The sequence below is a fragment of the Castor canadensis genome, chromosome 19 (genome assembly GCF_047511655.1).
Source record: "Castor canadensis chromosome 19, mCasCan1.hap1v2, whole genome shotgun sequence".
NCBI lineage: Eukaryota > Metazoa > Chordata > Mammalia > Rodentia > Castoridae > Castor > Castor canadensis.
In genome coordinates, this window is record NC_133404.1 from 27,629,208 (window position 1) to 27,641,305 (window position 12,098).

Sequence of the window (12,098 nt, forward strand, 5' to 3'; positions counted from 1 at the left end):
TTAATGGTTTACCTGTTGCAGGACATTTGGATGATTTCCACTTTGAGGTTATTATAAATAAAGCTGTGGTGAATTTTTATGTACAAGCTTTTGTGTAGAAATGAACTTTTATGCCCCTGGGATCAATTACCTGCAATTTCTGGGCTGTATGGTAGCTCCATTTTTAGCTTAGAGAACTGCAGGCTGGGTGTTGTGGCTCAGCCCTATAATCCTAGCAACTTGGGAGGCTGAGAGGAGAATCAAGGTTCAAGGCCAGCCTGGGCAAATAGTTCCTGAGATCCTATCTCCAAAATAACCAGAGGTGTGGCTAAAGTGGTAGAGTGCCTGCTTTGTAAGTGCAAAGCCCTGAGTTCAAACCTCAGTCCCACCAAAAAAAAAAAAGGAACTGTCAAACTGTTTTCCAGAGTGGCCACACCACTTTATATTCCCACCAGTAATGGATAGTGATCTGTGTTTTCTGTTTTCTACATCCCTGTCAGCACTTGGAGTTGTCACTTGTTTATTTTTAGCCATTCTCGTGTATGTGTGTTGATATCTCGGTGTGATTTTCCTTTGCATTTTCTAATGGTTGATAGTGCTGGATGTTTTCATGTGATTATTGCCACCTGCATCTCTTCTCCAGTGAGATGTCTGCTTATAAGTTTTGCCCACTTTCTAATTTGATTTTTTTTTACTTTTGACTTTTCAGTTTTCATATGTAAGTCCTTTGTTAGATATGTGATTTGCAGATATTTTCCTCAGTCTGCAGTCTGTCTTTTCATTATCTTAACTTGACATTTTGCAGAGAAACAGGGTTTAATTTTGATGAGAGCCAGTTTTTAATCATTTTTTCTTTTTATGGATATTGCATTTGGTTTTATGTCTAACAACTCTGCATGATCCTAGGCCTCAAAGTTCTCCTGTGATATTTTTTCTAGAATTTTTATTGTTTTTATAGTTAAATCCACGATCCATTTTGACTTAGTGTTTTGAAAAGTATAAGTTTTAGGCCAAAATTATTTCTGTCTCTCTCTCTCTCTGGATGTCCAAATACTCTAGCACTATTTGTTGAAAATGCTATCTTTTCCTTAGTTGAATTACCTTTTCTCCATTATTAAAAATCACTTGGGCATATTTACATGGATCATTTTTCATACTGTGTTGATTCCTGAATCTCTGTTGGAATCAACAGAGATAGAGAGAGATTTCTCTCTGTCTGATAATAAAGAAGAATAAAGATTTCTTCTTTATTCTTTTTCAAAAATACTTGGCTGTTCTAAGAATTTTCTCTCTCCTAGCAGATTTAGAGTAAGTTTGTCTGCATCTACAAAAACCTTCACAAAGTGTGGCAGGTTCTTTGAACCCTACTGATCAGCTTGGGCAAAATTGACATTTTAACCACTTTGTGTTTTCCAATCTGTGATCACGGTATTTCTCGCCATAGTACTTATCTAGATTTTGATTTATTTTATCACCATCTTGTAATTTTATCTTATAGATCCTATACATGCTTTGTTAGATTTACTCATAGGATCTCATTATTGTCTTCATGGCATTTGTAAATAGTATTTCATTTCAAAATGTTACTTTTCACTAGTTTGTTGTTAATATGTAATCATGCAGTTGATTTTTGCATGTTGATCCTGTATCCTGCCATGTTACTGAACTAAACACTTTCCTTTCAGCACTGCTTGAGTTGCATCCCACACATTTGGTATGTTATGTTTGCATTTTGCTTCAGTTCTATGTATTTTCATTTTTTTTCTTGGTGATTTCCTCTTTGACTTATGGATTATTTAGAAATTTGGTGGATAATTTCCAAGTATTTGGTGATTTTTCCTGTGGTCTCTCAGTTATTAATTTGCATTGTGATTCCATGTGGCCAAAGAATATACTTGGCATGATTTCAGTTCTCTGGAGTTTATGAAGGTTTGTTTTGTGACCCAGGTTATGGTCTAAGTGCATGTTCCATGAGCAATTAAGAAAATGCATATGGTGCTCCTCAACTTATGATGGTTGTGTGCAGATAAATTCATCTTAAGGTAAAATGTGGTAAGTGAAAAATGCTTTTATAACTTAGGGTCATCAGAGCTTAACAATACAGTCCACAGCAGAGTATGGGTTTGGCTGTCTGGGAGCTACAGCTTCCTGTCACTTTCCACCATTGTAAGAAATGTTCAGGGGGAAAAAGTTCAAAAATCCAAGTGTGCTTTTACACCATTACAAACTTAAGAGTTGTAAGTGGAAGTGGTGTAAGTCAGGGACTATCTGTATTCTGCTGTTTGGGGATGGAGTGTTCTATAAATGTCAGATCCTATTGGTTCGATGATGTCTTTCAGTTCTGTACCCTGGCTGGTTTTCTGCATAATAGTTCTGCCAATTATTGAGAGTGGGGTATTGAAGTCTCCAGATATCATTGTGAATTTGTATGTTTCTCCTTTCAGCTGCATCAATTTTTTGCTTCAATATATTTGAAACTCATTTGTTTGTGTGTGGGGGGGTGAACATTTAGGATTGCTGTATATTCTTGATAGGTTGAGCATTTTATCATTATGGAAAATACTTCCTTGTCCCTCTCCCCCCACCGCCTTTTTTTTTTTTTTTTTGGTGGTACTAGTCTTTTAACTCAGGGCCTCATGCCTTCTAGGCTGGTACTCCAATCCTGGAGCCCTCCATCAGCCCTTTTTGCATTGCTTACTTCTGAAGTAGGGTCTTACTGGTCAACCTGGACTGCGATCCCCCATTTGTGCTTCCCACCTAGCTGGGATGGCAGATGCATATCACCGCACCCAGCCATTGGTTGAGATGGGATCCTATGAGAACTTTTTGCCCAGGCTGGACTCTAACCATGATCTCTGCTTTCCTAGTAGATGGGAATACAGGCACGAGCCACTGCACCCAATCCCCCTTCCTTGTCCTTATTAATTTTCTTTACTCTGAAGTCAATTTCATCTGATATTAATGTAGTCACTTTTGTTTACTTGTGATTAATGTTTGCACGATGTGCCTTTGCCCATACTTCTTCAGTTTACCATTGTTATATGTTTTTTTGGTAGGCAGCATATGATTGAGTTATTTGTTGTTATGCACTTTTCCAATTTCTTTATTGGTATTGTTAGACTATTAATTTAAAATGATTGTTGACATCCATTAGAGCTTAAATCTGTATTTTATAACTTTTCCTTTTATTTCTCATTCCTGTGTCTTTCTCCTTGCCTTCTTAGCTCACTTAAATAAATTTTACACCCAATTTTTGCCTTAATTAGAATGCATTTGAACATACTGCTTTGCCTACTTTTTTGTGTCTGCTTTACGTCTTATTGTAGCCCAGTGGAGGTAGAGTTTCATGATTTTGAGCAAAGTGTAGAAAGCTTATGTCGTACTTCATGTAGGCCCCTTTCTCCTCACCACTTTTAATGCAATTTTCTTAAGAATGTCCTCAGTGTTCATCAGTACTAACTACACCACGTGATGTCTTAGCTTTTGCTTCATCTTTAACCTTTAACCTGTGCTACTTGGTTTCCATCACTATGACAAATACCCAAGATAATCAGCTGATAAGGAGATGAGGATTTGGACTCATCGTTTCAGAGAGATTTCAGTCCATGGCTGGTTGGCCCCATTGCTTTGGGGCTGTGGTGAGGCAGCACATCCTGGAAGCTGCTCACTGCTGCTCCCTGTGGATCCTCTATCCACTTCAAGGAAGTGCCCCAGTGATCTGAAGACCTCTTATGAGGCCCCACCTCTTTTTTATATTTTGTAGTATTGGCTATTGAACTCTTGCCCTCAAGTAAGGGCTTTACTTCTTCAGCCATACCTCCAGGCCTTTTGCTTTTTAGTCTGTTTTTGAGGCAGGGTCTCACTAACTGTTCCCCAGGCTAGCTTCCAACTGTGATTCTCCCATCTCACCCTCCCAAGTAGCTGGGATTATAGATGTGAGTCACTGCACCTGGCTTTTAGGCTCCACCCCTTACAGTTCCATTGCCTTCCTGAGGTCTTTTGGGGACATTTAAGATCGAAACTGTAACAGTGATCAAAGTAACTCATGAAGTGAAGCACAGTCCTCATCTTGCTATTTTTCTGTTTGTTGAAAGAGCTTCATTTGGATCTTCCTTAAAGACAGGTGTGCTAGTAATTAATTCTTAGTTTTTATTCTTCTGAGAATGTCTATTTTTCTTTCATTATTTTTTTGTTTTTGCTAATATCTTTTTTTTGTGGTACTGGGTCTACACCTTGAGCCACTCCACCAGTTCTTTTTGTATTAGGTATTTTCGAGATAGGGTCTCTCAAACTATTTGCCCAGGCTGACTTTGAACCCTGATCCTCCTGATCTCTGCCTCTTGAGTTACTAGGATTACAGGTGTGAGCCACTGGCACCTGGTTTTATATCATCTGAATAGTGACATAATTCATATGCCATATAATTTACTTCTTTAAAGCATACTGTCCAGTTGGATTTTAGTAAATTCAGTTTGAATCATCACCAAAATCTAATTTTGGGACATGCAATAAGTTTTTAAGTCTGAGTTTGCATACAGGGACATATAATGAAAAATAATGTGCACCATCTTGCTTTGGAACTGGAAGAAGGGGTTTTTTTCTTTTTTTTTTTTTTCGGCATTGGAGATTCAAGATTGAACCCATAGCCTGGCACACGCTAGGCAAGTACCCTACCACTCAAGTCATGTCCCCTGCCTTTTGTTTGTACTTTTTGTTTTTAAGATAGGGTCTCATTAACCTTGCCTAGGCTAGCCTCAAACTCATGATCCTCCCGTCTCTGCCTTGTGGGTAGCTGGGATTACAGGCATGGACTACCACACCCAGCTGATAATGTTTTTTGAAAAAGTTTTTGTAAGATGCACTTCATCTCTCTAACCCTTTCATCATTTTTAAAAAATGTATTTTAATCTTAAAAAGTTTTAATCATGGGAAAATACATATGAAATTTATCATCTTAATCATTTTTAAGTATACTGATAAGTGGCATTAAGTATATTCACATTGTCATGTAGCTTATCTCCAGAATTCTGTCTTGCCAAATCAAAACTCTGTACCCAGTGAACACTCCCTCCTTCTGCCCTGTACCCCTCCCCCAGCCTCTGGCAACCACCATTCTGCTTTCTGTCTGCATGAATTTGCCTACCCCACATATCTCATTTAAGTGGAATCATTCAGAGTGTGTGTGTGTGGGGGGGTCTGGTTCCTTTCATTACTATAATATCCTCCTAATATCGTAGCATGTGTCAGATTCCCTTTTAAGGCTGACTAATATTTCAATTTAAATACATACACCGTATTGTGTGCGTGTCAACCCTTTCATCATTGGGCACTTGAGTTGCTTCCACCTTTTGGGTCCGGTGAATATGCTGCTGTGAGCACAGTGTATAATGTCTGTTTGAGACCCTCTTTTCACCTCTTTGGGCTGTCTATCCAGAATAAAAATTGCTGAATGATATGCTAATTCTATTTTTACTTTTTTGAGCAACTGCCATACCATCTCTCCCTGTCTTCTCCTGACAGAAAATACTTTGAAGACTCAGGTGTTTGACCCATGGAATGTGCCAGTCTTATTTTGTGTGGATGCACTCACAGTGCCCTTCAACATGCCTCTTTGTCCTCTCTTTCCTGCACATTGGGAGTGGGATCCAGGGCCTTCTCCTCCCTTGGGCTCCATGTCTTTGTCAAGATTAGATGAAGGGCACCATGTCTGTTCTTCCTTCTCTCTGAACTTAGCAGCTGCTGAAGCTCTTGGCATTGTTGTGGATTGAACTGTGTCTCTCCCCATTTGTGTGTCACAGTATGTCAGAGTGGGACCTTCTTTGGGGAAATGGTTTCTATAGAGGTCACCAAGTTAAAATGAGGTTATTGGAATGAGTCCCAATCTGATATGACTGGTGACTTTATAAGAAGAAGAAATTTGGATGTAGACAGAGACAGAGGAAAGATGACAGGAGGTGACAGCAATGCCAGATGAACATGAAAAATCATAGTCTCTTGCCCTTTATCCTTGAAAGTTTTGCTGGATAGTAAACCTCTGACGGTGTTAAAACACACTACTCTACTTTCTTCTGTAGGTAACTGTTTCTGTCAGAAGTCTAATGGGAGTCCAATTTTGTGTAATTTTTATTCCTAGATGGCCAGTGGACATTGTTTCCTGTTTTTTATGTATAAATAATTTTACAAGACTGTGTCTTCGTGTTGGTCATTCCGGCTCAGTGTTCTTAGATACCTGGTAGATTCTTTCAACATATAATTAATTTTTTTAATGTAACAGAGGTTTCTTGAGTGAAAGTTCTCCATATTTGTTCTTTTTCCTTGCCTTGTTTTGTTCTTTACTCTGGTCACCTTTAATGGTTGTCATTTTCTCTTTTTTTACCTCCTTATTTTGGCTTCCAATGCTTTTTTGCTTTTCATCTTCTGCTTTTTTTAAAAAAAATGGCATCATTGTTCTGTTTAATTTGCTCTTGTGTTCTTCAGGATTGAGTCTTAATTGCTAAAATAATTGTCTTCATTAGCTAATGAAAGTATTTCTCATTCTTCCCTGAGTTCTGTCATCTAACTTCTGAGTATTTCTAATTTTGATTGGTGTTTTCCATGTTTTTTCTTAGTCTGTCTAAATTTGTTCCATAGCAGAGGTAACCCTTTTCATCTGTTCTCTGAATGTATCTTCTGGCATTTTTCATTGTCTGAAGGGGGACATTTTGCTCATTTTTCTCTCATAATGATCTTGTATGGTATTTGATCTTGGTGTTTTTCTCTTGTCCTTTATCATACGAAATTAATTTCCTGACCCTTTAGGAGTCAGGGTTCAGGACAGCTTTTCTACATTCATAGAATTCCTTTCCATGATTTACATGTAATGTTGCAGAAAAGTGTGAGTTCCTGAACTGTCTTAATCTCTATTTCCTTCCCACTTTTATCTGGATTTTCTCATTCTGCAGTCTCTGTCATGGATAATTCTGATGCCACTCCTGTGGTGTGTCCCCACTGTGGGTCCCGAGTTGGAAGCAGCCTTGCTTTTGATTCTGAGCGGCCACACTGTGCTGGTCTCCCTCTGCATCGCCTGGCCAGGCTCCCAGGCATACCTGTCAGTTATTTTAGGCTCTCCCATCCTGAGTTTTCCTAAGGATCTGCTGCTTCCCTTGGTTTCTTCTGCAGATGCCAGGACCTCACAGGTCTTGAGGCTGTTAGTAGTGTGTTCCCACCTTGCTGCATTTTTGGGTATGTGGAAAACACTGTGATGTGGTGTTGTCAATGCTGTGTGTACGTTTTAGGTTTTACCACACCGTGCATTTGACATGTTTGTCTTGGATGTATGGGTATTGAGGGAGATTTATCCACTGTCCCCCCCCAGATCCTGCCTCAAGGCTTTCCCTCTGCACTGAGTAGGCCCCAGGTGAATACATGAGTTGGCACAGCCACTTTTTTTTTGTGGTTCTGCCATGTTGCCAGTTCTGGTTCCCAAGAAAGGACTGGAAAATGAACTTGGAAGGGGAGTCATGCCACCTACTAGTTCTGGGGAACAGGAACCTGGGGGAGAAGACCTGAGAATCCTTTATTTGTATTCCAGAGAAGTACAATTGGGGCAAAAACAGAGAGAAGGAAGTTTCGTTGGAATTTACACATTACTGTTCTGGTGTCACGTGGTCAGGCAGAGGCTGTGATTGGAACCAGGTTGGGACATGGACCCCGAGAGTCCATCCACCTTCCATCTGACAACCCCACCAATTTCCACAGCTAACTGCAGGTGAGTGGTGGTATGGCCCCCCCTGTCATCAGGCAGTCCCTCCTGGAGCAGGTTAAGTGGATGAAAGAGGCTTTCTTGTCCTCTTAAGTCCTTACTCTCCCTCTCCTGTGGTAGCCATCTCAATAGCTATTCTTTTCTGGTTTGCCTGTTTTAGGCCTTTATCGCTGTCTTAGTCATTCTTGTGTGGCTATAACAGAATTACTGAGACTGGATACTTTATAAAGAAAAGAGCTTATTTTGACTCATGGTGCTAGAAGTCCAGGAGCGTGGCACTGACATCTTGGCTTCTGGTGAAAGTCTTGTGTTGTGTCAGCTCATGGAGGAAAGTGCAAAGATAAGAAGATGTGTGGAAGAGAAGGGGGATGGGGTTGACTTCCTTTTTAATATCTCATCATAGAGGACATTACAGAGTTCCATCTGATGAGTGAGACTGGTTCTTGGACAGCCCCGTGCTGCCCCGTGGGTGGTTCTGATTATAGGCCCTAAGATAAAATTGAAGGAGGTGTTCATCTTAAAGATGCTAAGGTAATTTTAACTCCTGTTTCAAAGAAAAAGAAATAGCATCAGATTCTGCCTGGGCACTCCAGGTAGAGCTAAAAGGAGACTCAGGCTTTGCTTTGAAAAATGTCCTTCATGAATCAACATGTGTTCCTGCCTGTCTGGAGGAAATCCTCTGGTGTGGTGGTGCACACCTGAAATCCCAGTGCTCTGGAGGCTGAGGCAGGAGGATTGTGGGCTACTTCGGGAGTTCCAGGCCAGCTTGAGCGGCACACTGAGACCCTGTCTTTAAACAAACAAACAAACAAACAAACAACAAACAGATTCCCCTCTGCTTTGCAGAAGGGCACTTGGTGAGGTGTGCAGACAATGGAGGTGACCTCTGGGCACTCATGGACAGTGGTACGGACTCCAGTGGGACTGATAAGGACACTAGTTATGATTAAGGACCAAGGAGTCAAAGCTCGTCACACATGAGGGTGAGACAGACATGGGTCTGAACCTTTTTCTGGTTCCTAGAAGGTGCCCACGTGGATTTTGAAGCCAGAATCAGAGACAGTGTGCATCCTCACACAGCCCAGCTGGGGTTTGGCATCTGCCAGGGAAATGCCAGTTTCTCTTCAGGGAGGCCGGGGTGCAGAGCCTCCTCACTGCCTTCCCAGCTGCTGTAAGTTCCTATGTTCCAGAAATGCACCAGAGTTCTTCACTGCCTGTTCAAGTGGAGGTGAACTGGGCCACTTTGCCTCTTGTCTGTTCCATTAGGTACACCACACATGTGAGACAGCCAGGTGAGAAACAGTGCACAGTGCCAGTGGTGGGTTTTTTTTTGGGGGGGGTGGTACTGGATTTGAACACAGAGCCTTGCGTAGGCTGGCTTCAAGTAGTGATCCTCCCAGCCTCCACCTCCCAAGTAGCTGGGGTTACAAGTTTGAGCCACTAGACTCAGCTGCCAGTGGTTTTGAAAGTAATATACAGACTCATATATCTTTGGCTTCATATAATTATGTTTTATATAACAAATTTTATTTTATTACAAGTAAATTATATTATCTATAATATGCACAGTATAGAGTAGATGTAATGAATGTATATAATCCATTACATAATTACTGTCATTAAAATAATTTTATTCTTACTAATCAGATTCTTTTTTGTTTATATGAGGCTGCAATGGAACTCACAGCCTTGTGCATAGAAAGCAAACACTGTACCATGGAGCTACACTCCTAGTTCCCCAATACAGGACAATTTCAGAAACACAGTTAATTTTTTTGATCTGAACTCAGGGCCTCACATGTGCTAGGCAGGCACTCTACCACTTGAACCACTCCACCAGCCCCCACAGTTCACTTTTCTTTTGTAGCTAAGTCCACATCTACATCTTACCACTTTACAATATCCTGTAAAATTCACCTTAATGTTTTATAATTCTAACAGTTGTCAGACCCCAAAACATCACACAGTATGAGGGACAGTGAGACCATTCTGATTCACAGCCCCGTGTGTGTGTGTGTGTGTGTGTGTGTGTGTGTGTGTGTGTGTGTGTATGTGTGTGTGTGTGTGTGTGTGTGTGTGTGTGTGTGTGTCCCATTTGCATTAAAGGCATGTTACCAGCCTTGTGCTTCCTTCCTTCCTTCCTCCCTCCCTCCCTCCCTCCTTCCTCCCCTCTTCCTCCCCTCCTTCCCTCCCTCCTTCCTCCCTCCCTCCCTCCCTCCTTCCTCCTCTCTTCCTCCCCTCCTTCCTTCCCTCCTTCCTTCCTTTCTTCCTCTCCCCCTCCTTCCTTCCTTCCTTCCCTCCTCCCTCCTTCCCTCCCTCCTTCCTCCCTCCTTCCTCCCTTCCTCCCTCCCTTCTTCCTTCCCTCCCTCCTTCCTCCCTTCCTCCCTCACTTCTTCCTTCCTTCCTTCCTTCCTACCTTCCTTCCTTCCTTCCTTCCTTCCTTCCTTCCTTCCTTCCTCCTTCCTTCCTTCCTTCCCTCCTTCCTTTCTGCCTTCCTTCCCTCCCTTCCCCTCTCTCTCTCTCTCCCTTTCTTTCTGTCTGCCTCTCTCTCTTTCCCTTTCCCTCCCCACCCCCCTTTTGGCAGTACTGGATTTTGAGCTCAGGGCTTCGACACTTGAGAGGCAGGCACTGTACTGCTTAAGCCCATGTCCAGCCATTTTTTTCTTTGGTTATTTTGGAGATGGGGTGAATTATAGGTGTGAGCCACGCGTGCTTGGCTATGATGATTTTCTTCAACAGTAAATTATCATAGGACTCACTGTTTTTAAGAAGCTTATGTTTCTCCAATATATGTGTAATGATAAGACGTTTTTATTCAGGATTTCTTTTCTGTGTGTGCTCACAGTACTTTTTTTTAAATCATGATTGGATAAAGACAGATTCTTGTAGGATAATAGCAGTCACCAAAGTAGAATCACTCCGTGTATTTCCCTGAAAACCATGCGATGAGTCAGGAAAGAGTCATCCACAGTCTGAGTACAGCGTGATGAGGAGGGCCTAGTGCAGCAAACCTCTGTTTACATCCGAGTGGGGAATGAGCCTCCAGAACCCACAGAGTGGGGTTTGGAGTCCAGGCAGAGCTCAGAGCCCCATCAACCTGATGTCACCAGATCAGGGGTGACATGAACTGGGCTTAAGTCCCAGGAGGGAAGTAGTGAGAACAGGCCTGAGATGCCATGATGACCCAGTTTTGCCTGCTGATGGAGTAAAAGAGCAGGCTTGGGGTGGGAGGCTGGACTCTGGGAAGAGACTCCAGAGAGAGTGGTCCTGGAGGGTCCATGTGAAAGGGAGGAAGAGATGCAGTGATGCAGTGAAACAACAAAACATCGCCTAGGAGAAGGAAAAAGAACCCATCAAGCAGGTGGATGGGCAAGGAGGAGCAAGAGGAGGAGGAAATAAACCATGAACTAAAGAAACTGTATTTTAGAGAAGAGGGTGTGACTGAGCCCAGTCTCTAAGCAAGCCACACGAGGCCCATCCCTCCTGCTGTTGCAGTCCAGGCCCACTGGAGAGTCTAATGGTAAATGTACATTCATCTACACGAAGCATGCCAGCCCTGTACAATGCTACGACAGGAGTGAAACACAGGAAATGCAAACCAAGATATCTAGGCAGCTGGAGAGTCCAGAAAGTAAAGTGACACAAAAGAAATGTACATAACATGATTACAAATGTGGGAAAAAGCCCCAAAACACCAGGACGTATAATTTGAAAGAGACGAGAGTGAGTACAGGGCTCTAGTTCAGTAGAGATGGGAGCCAGGCACGGTGGGCAGGCCTGTAATCCCAGCCGCTTTGGAGGCAGAGGCAGGAAGATCACAAGTTCTAGGTCAGCCTGAACTACATCACAAGACTCTGTCTCAAAAAAACAAAATAAAAAGGACTAGGGGTGTAGCTCAGTTGTCCTGGGTTTAATCTCCAGTACTGAAAAACAAAACAAAACAAAAACCCAACTGCCTTAGGGGACAATTGTTGCTACTGAAAATACAATAAGGATAGAAATGGAAGAATTAAAAAAATAGAAAGGACCAAAAAGTGTCAGTTGGAAAAAGATAACATGCCAGTGATTTGAGACCCTGAAGAAAAAACACCAACATAGGGGTATGGAACAAAGCTAATTTCAAGCTATAAGACCACATTTATTTGGTGATACAGGGCTTTGAACTCAGGGCCTTTTGCTTCTTAGGTAAGTGCTGTACCACTTGAGCCATACCTCCAGCCCATTTTGCTTTTAGTTATTTTTTCAGTTAGGGGTCTCACTTTTTGCCTGGGACCAGCTTGGTTTGCAATCCTCCTACCTTAGCCTCCTGCATATCTGGGATTACAGATATATACCACCACCACTCCTGTTTGTTGAGAGAGGGTCTTGCTAACTTTTT

At 41.9% G+C, this 12,098-nt stretch overlaps 1 protein-coding gene across 8 annotated transcripts in view; it reads left to right on the forward strand.

Moving 5' to 3' along the window:
* Apba2 (amyloid beta precursor protein binding family A member 2) overlaps positions 1-12,098 on the forward strand; it is a 306,198-nt gene that overhangs the window by 151,630 nt on the left and 142,470 nt on the right. For 3 of the 8 annotated variants that reach the window (XM_074061687.1, XM_074061689.1, XM_074061688.1), the window contains one exon: positions 7,550-7,726. The exons of the other annotated variants lie outside the window; for them this stretch is intronic. The gene's annotated coding sequence lies outside the window, so the exon portion shown is untranslated. The remainder of the gene's footprint in view (positions 1-7,549; positions 7,727-12,098) is intronic. 8 annotated transcript variants of the gene reach the window in all.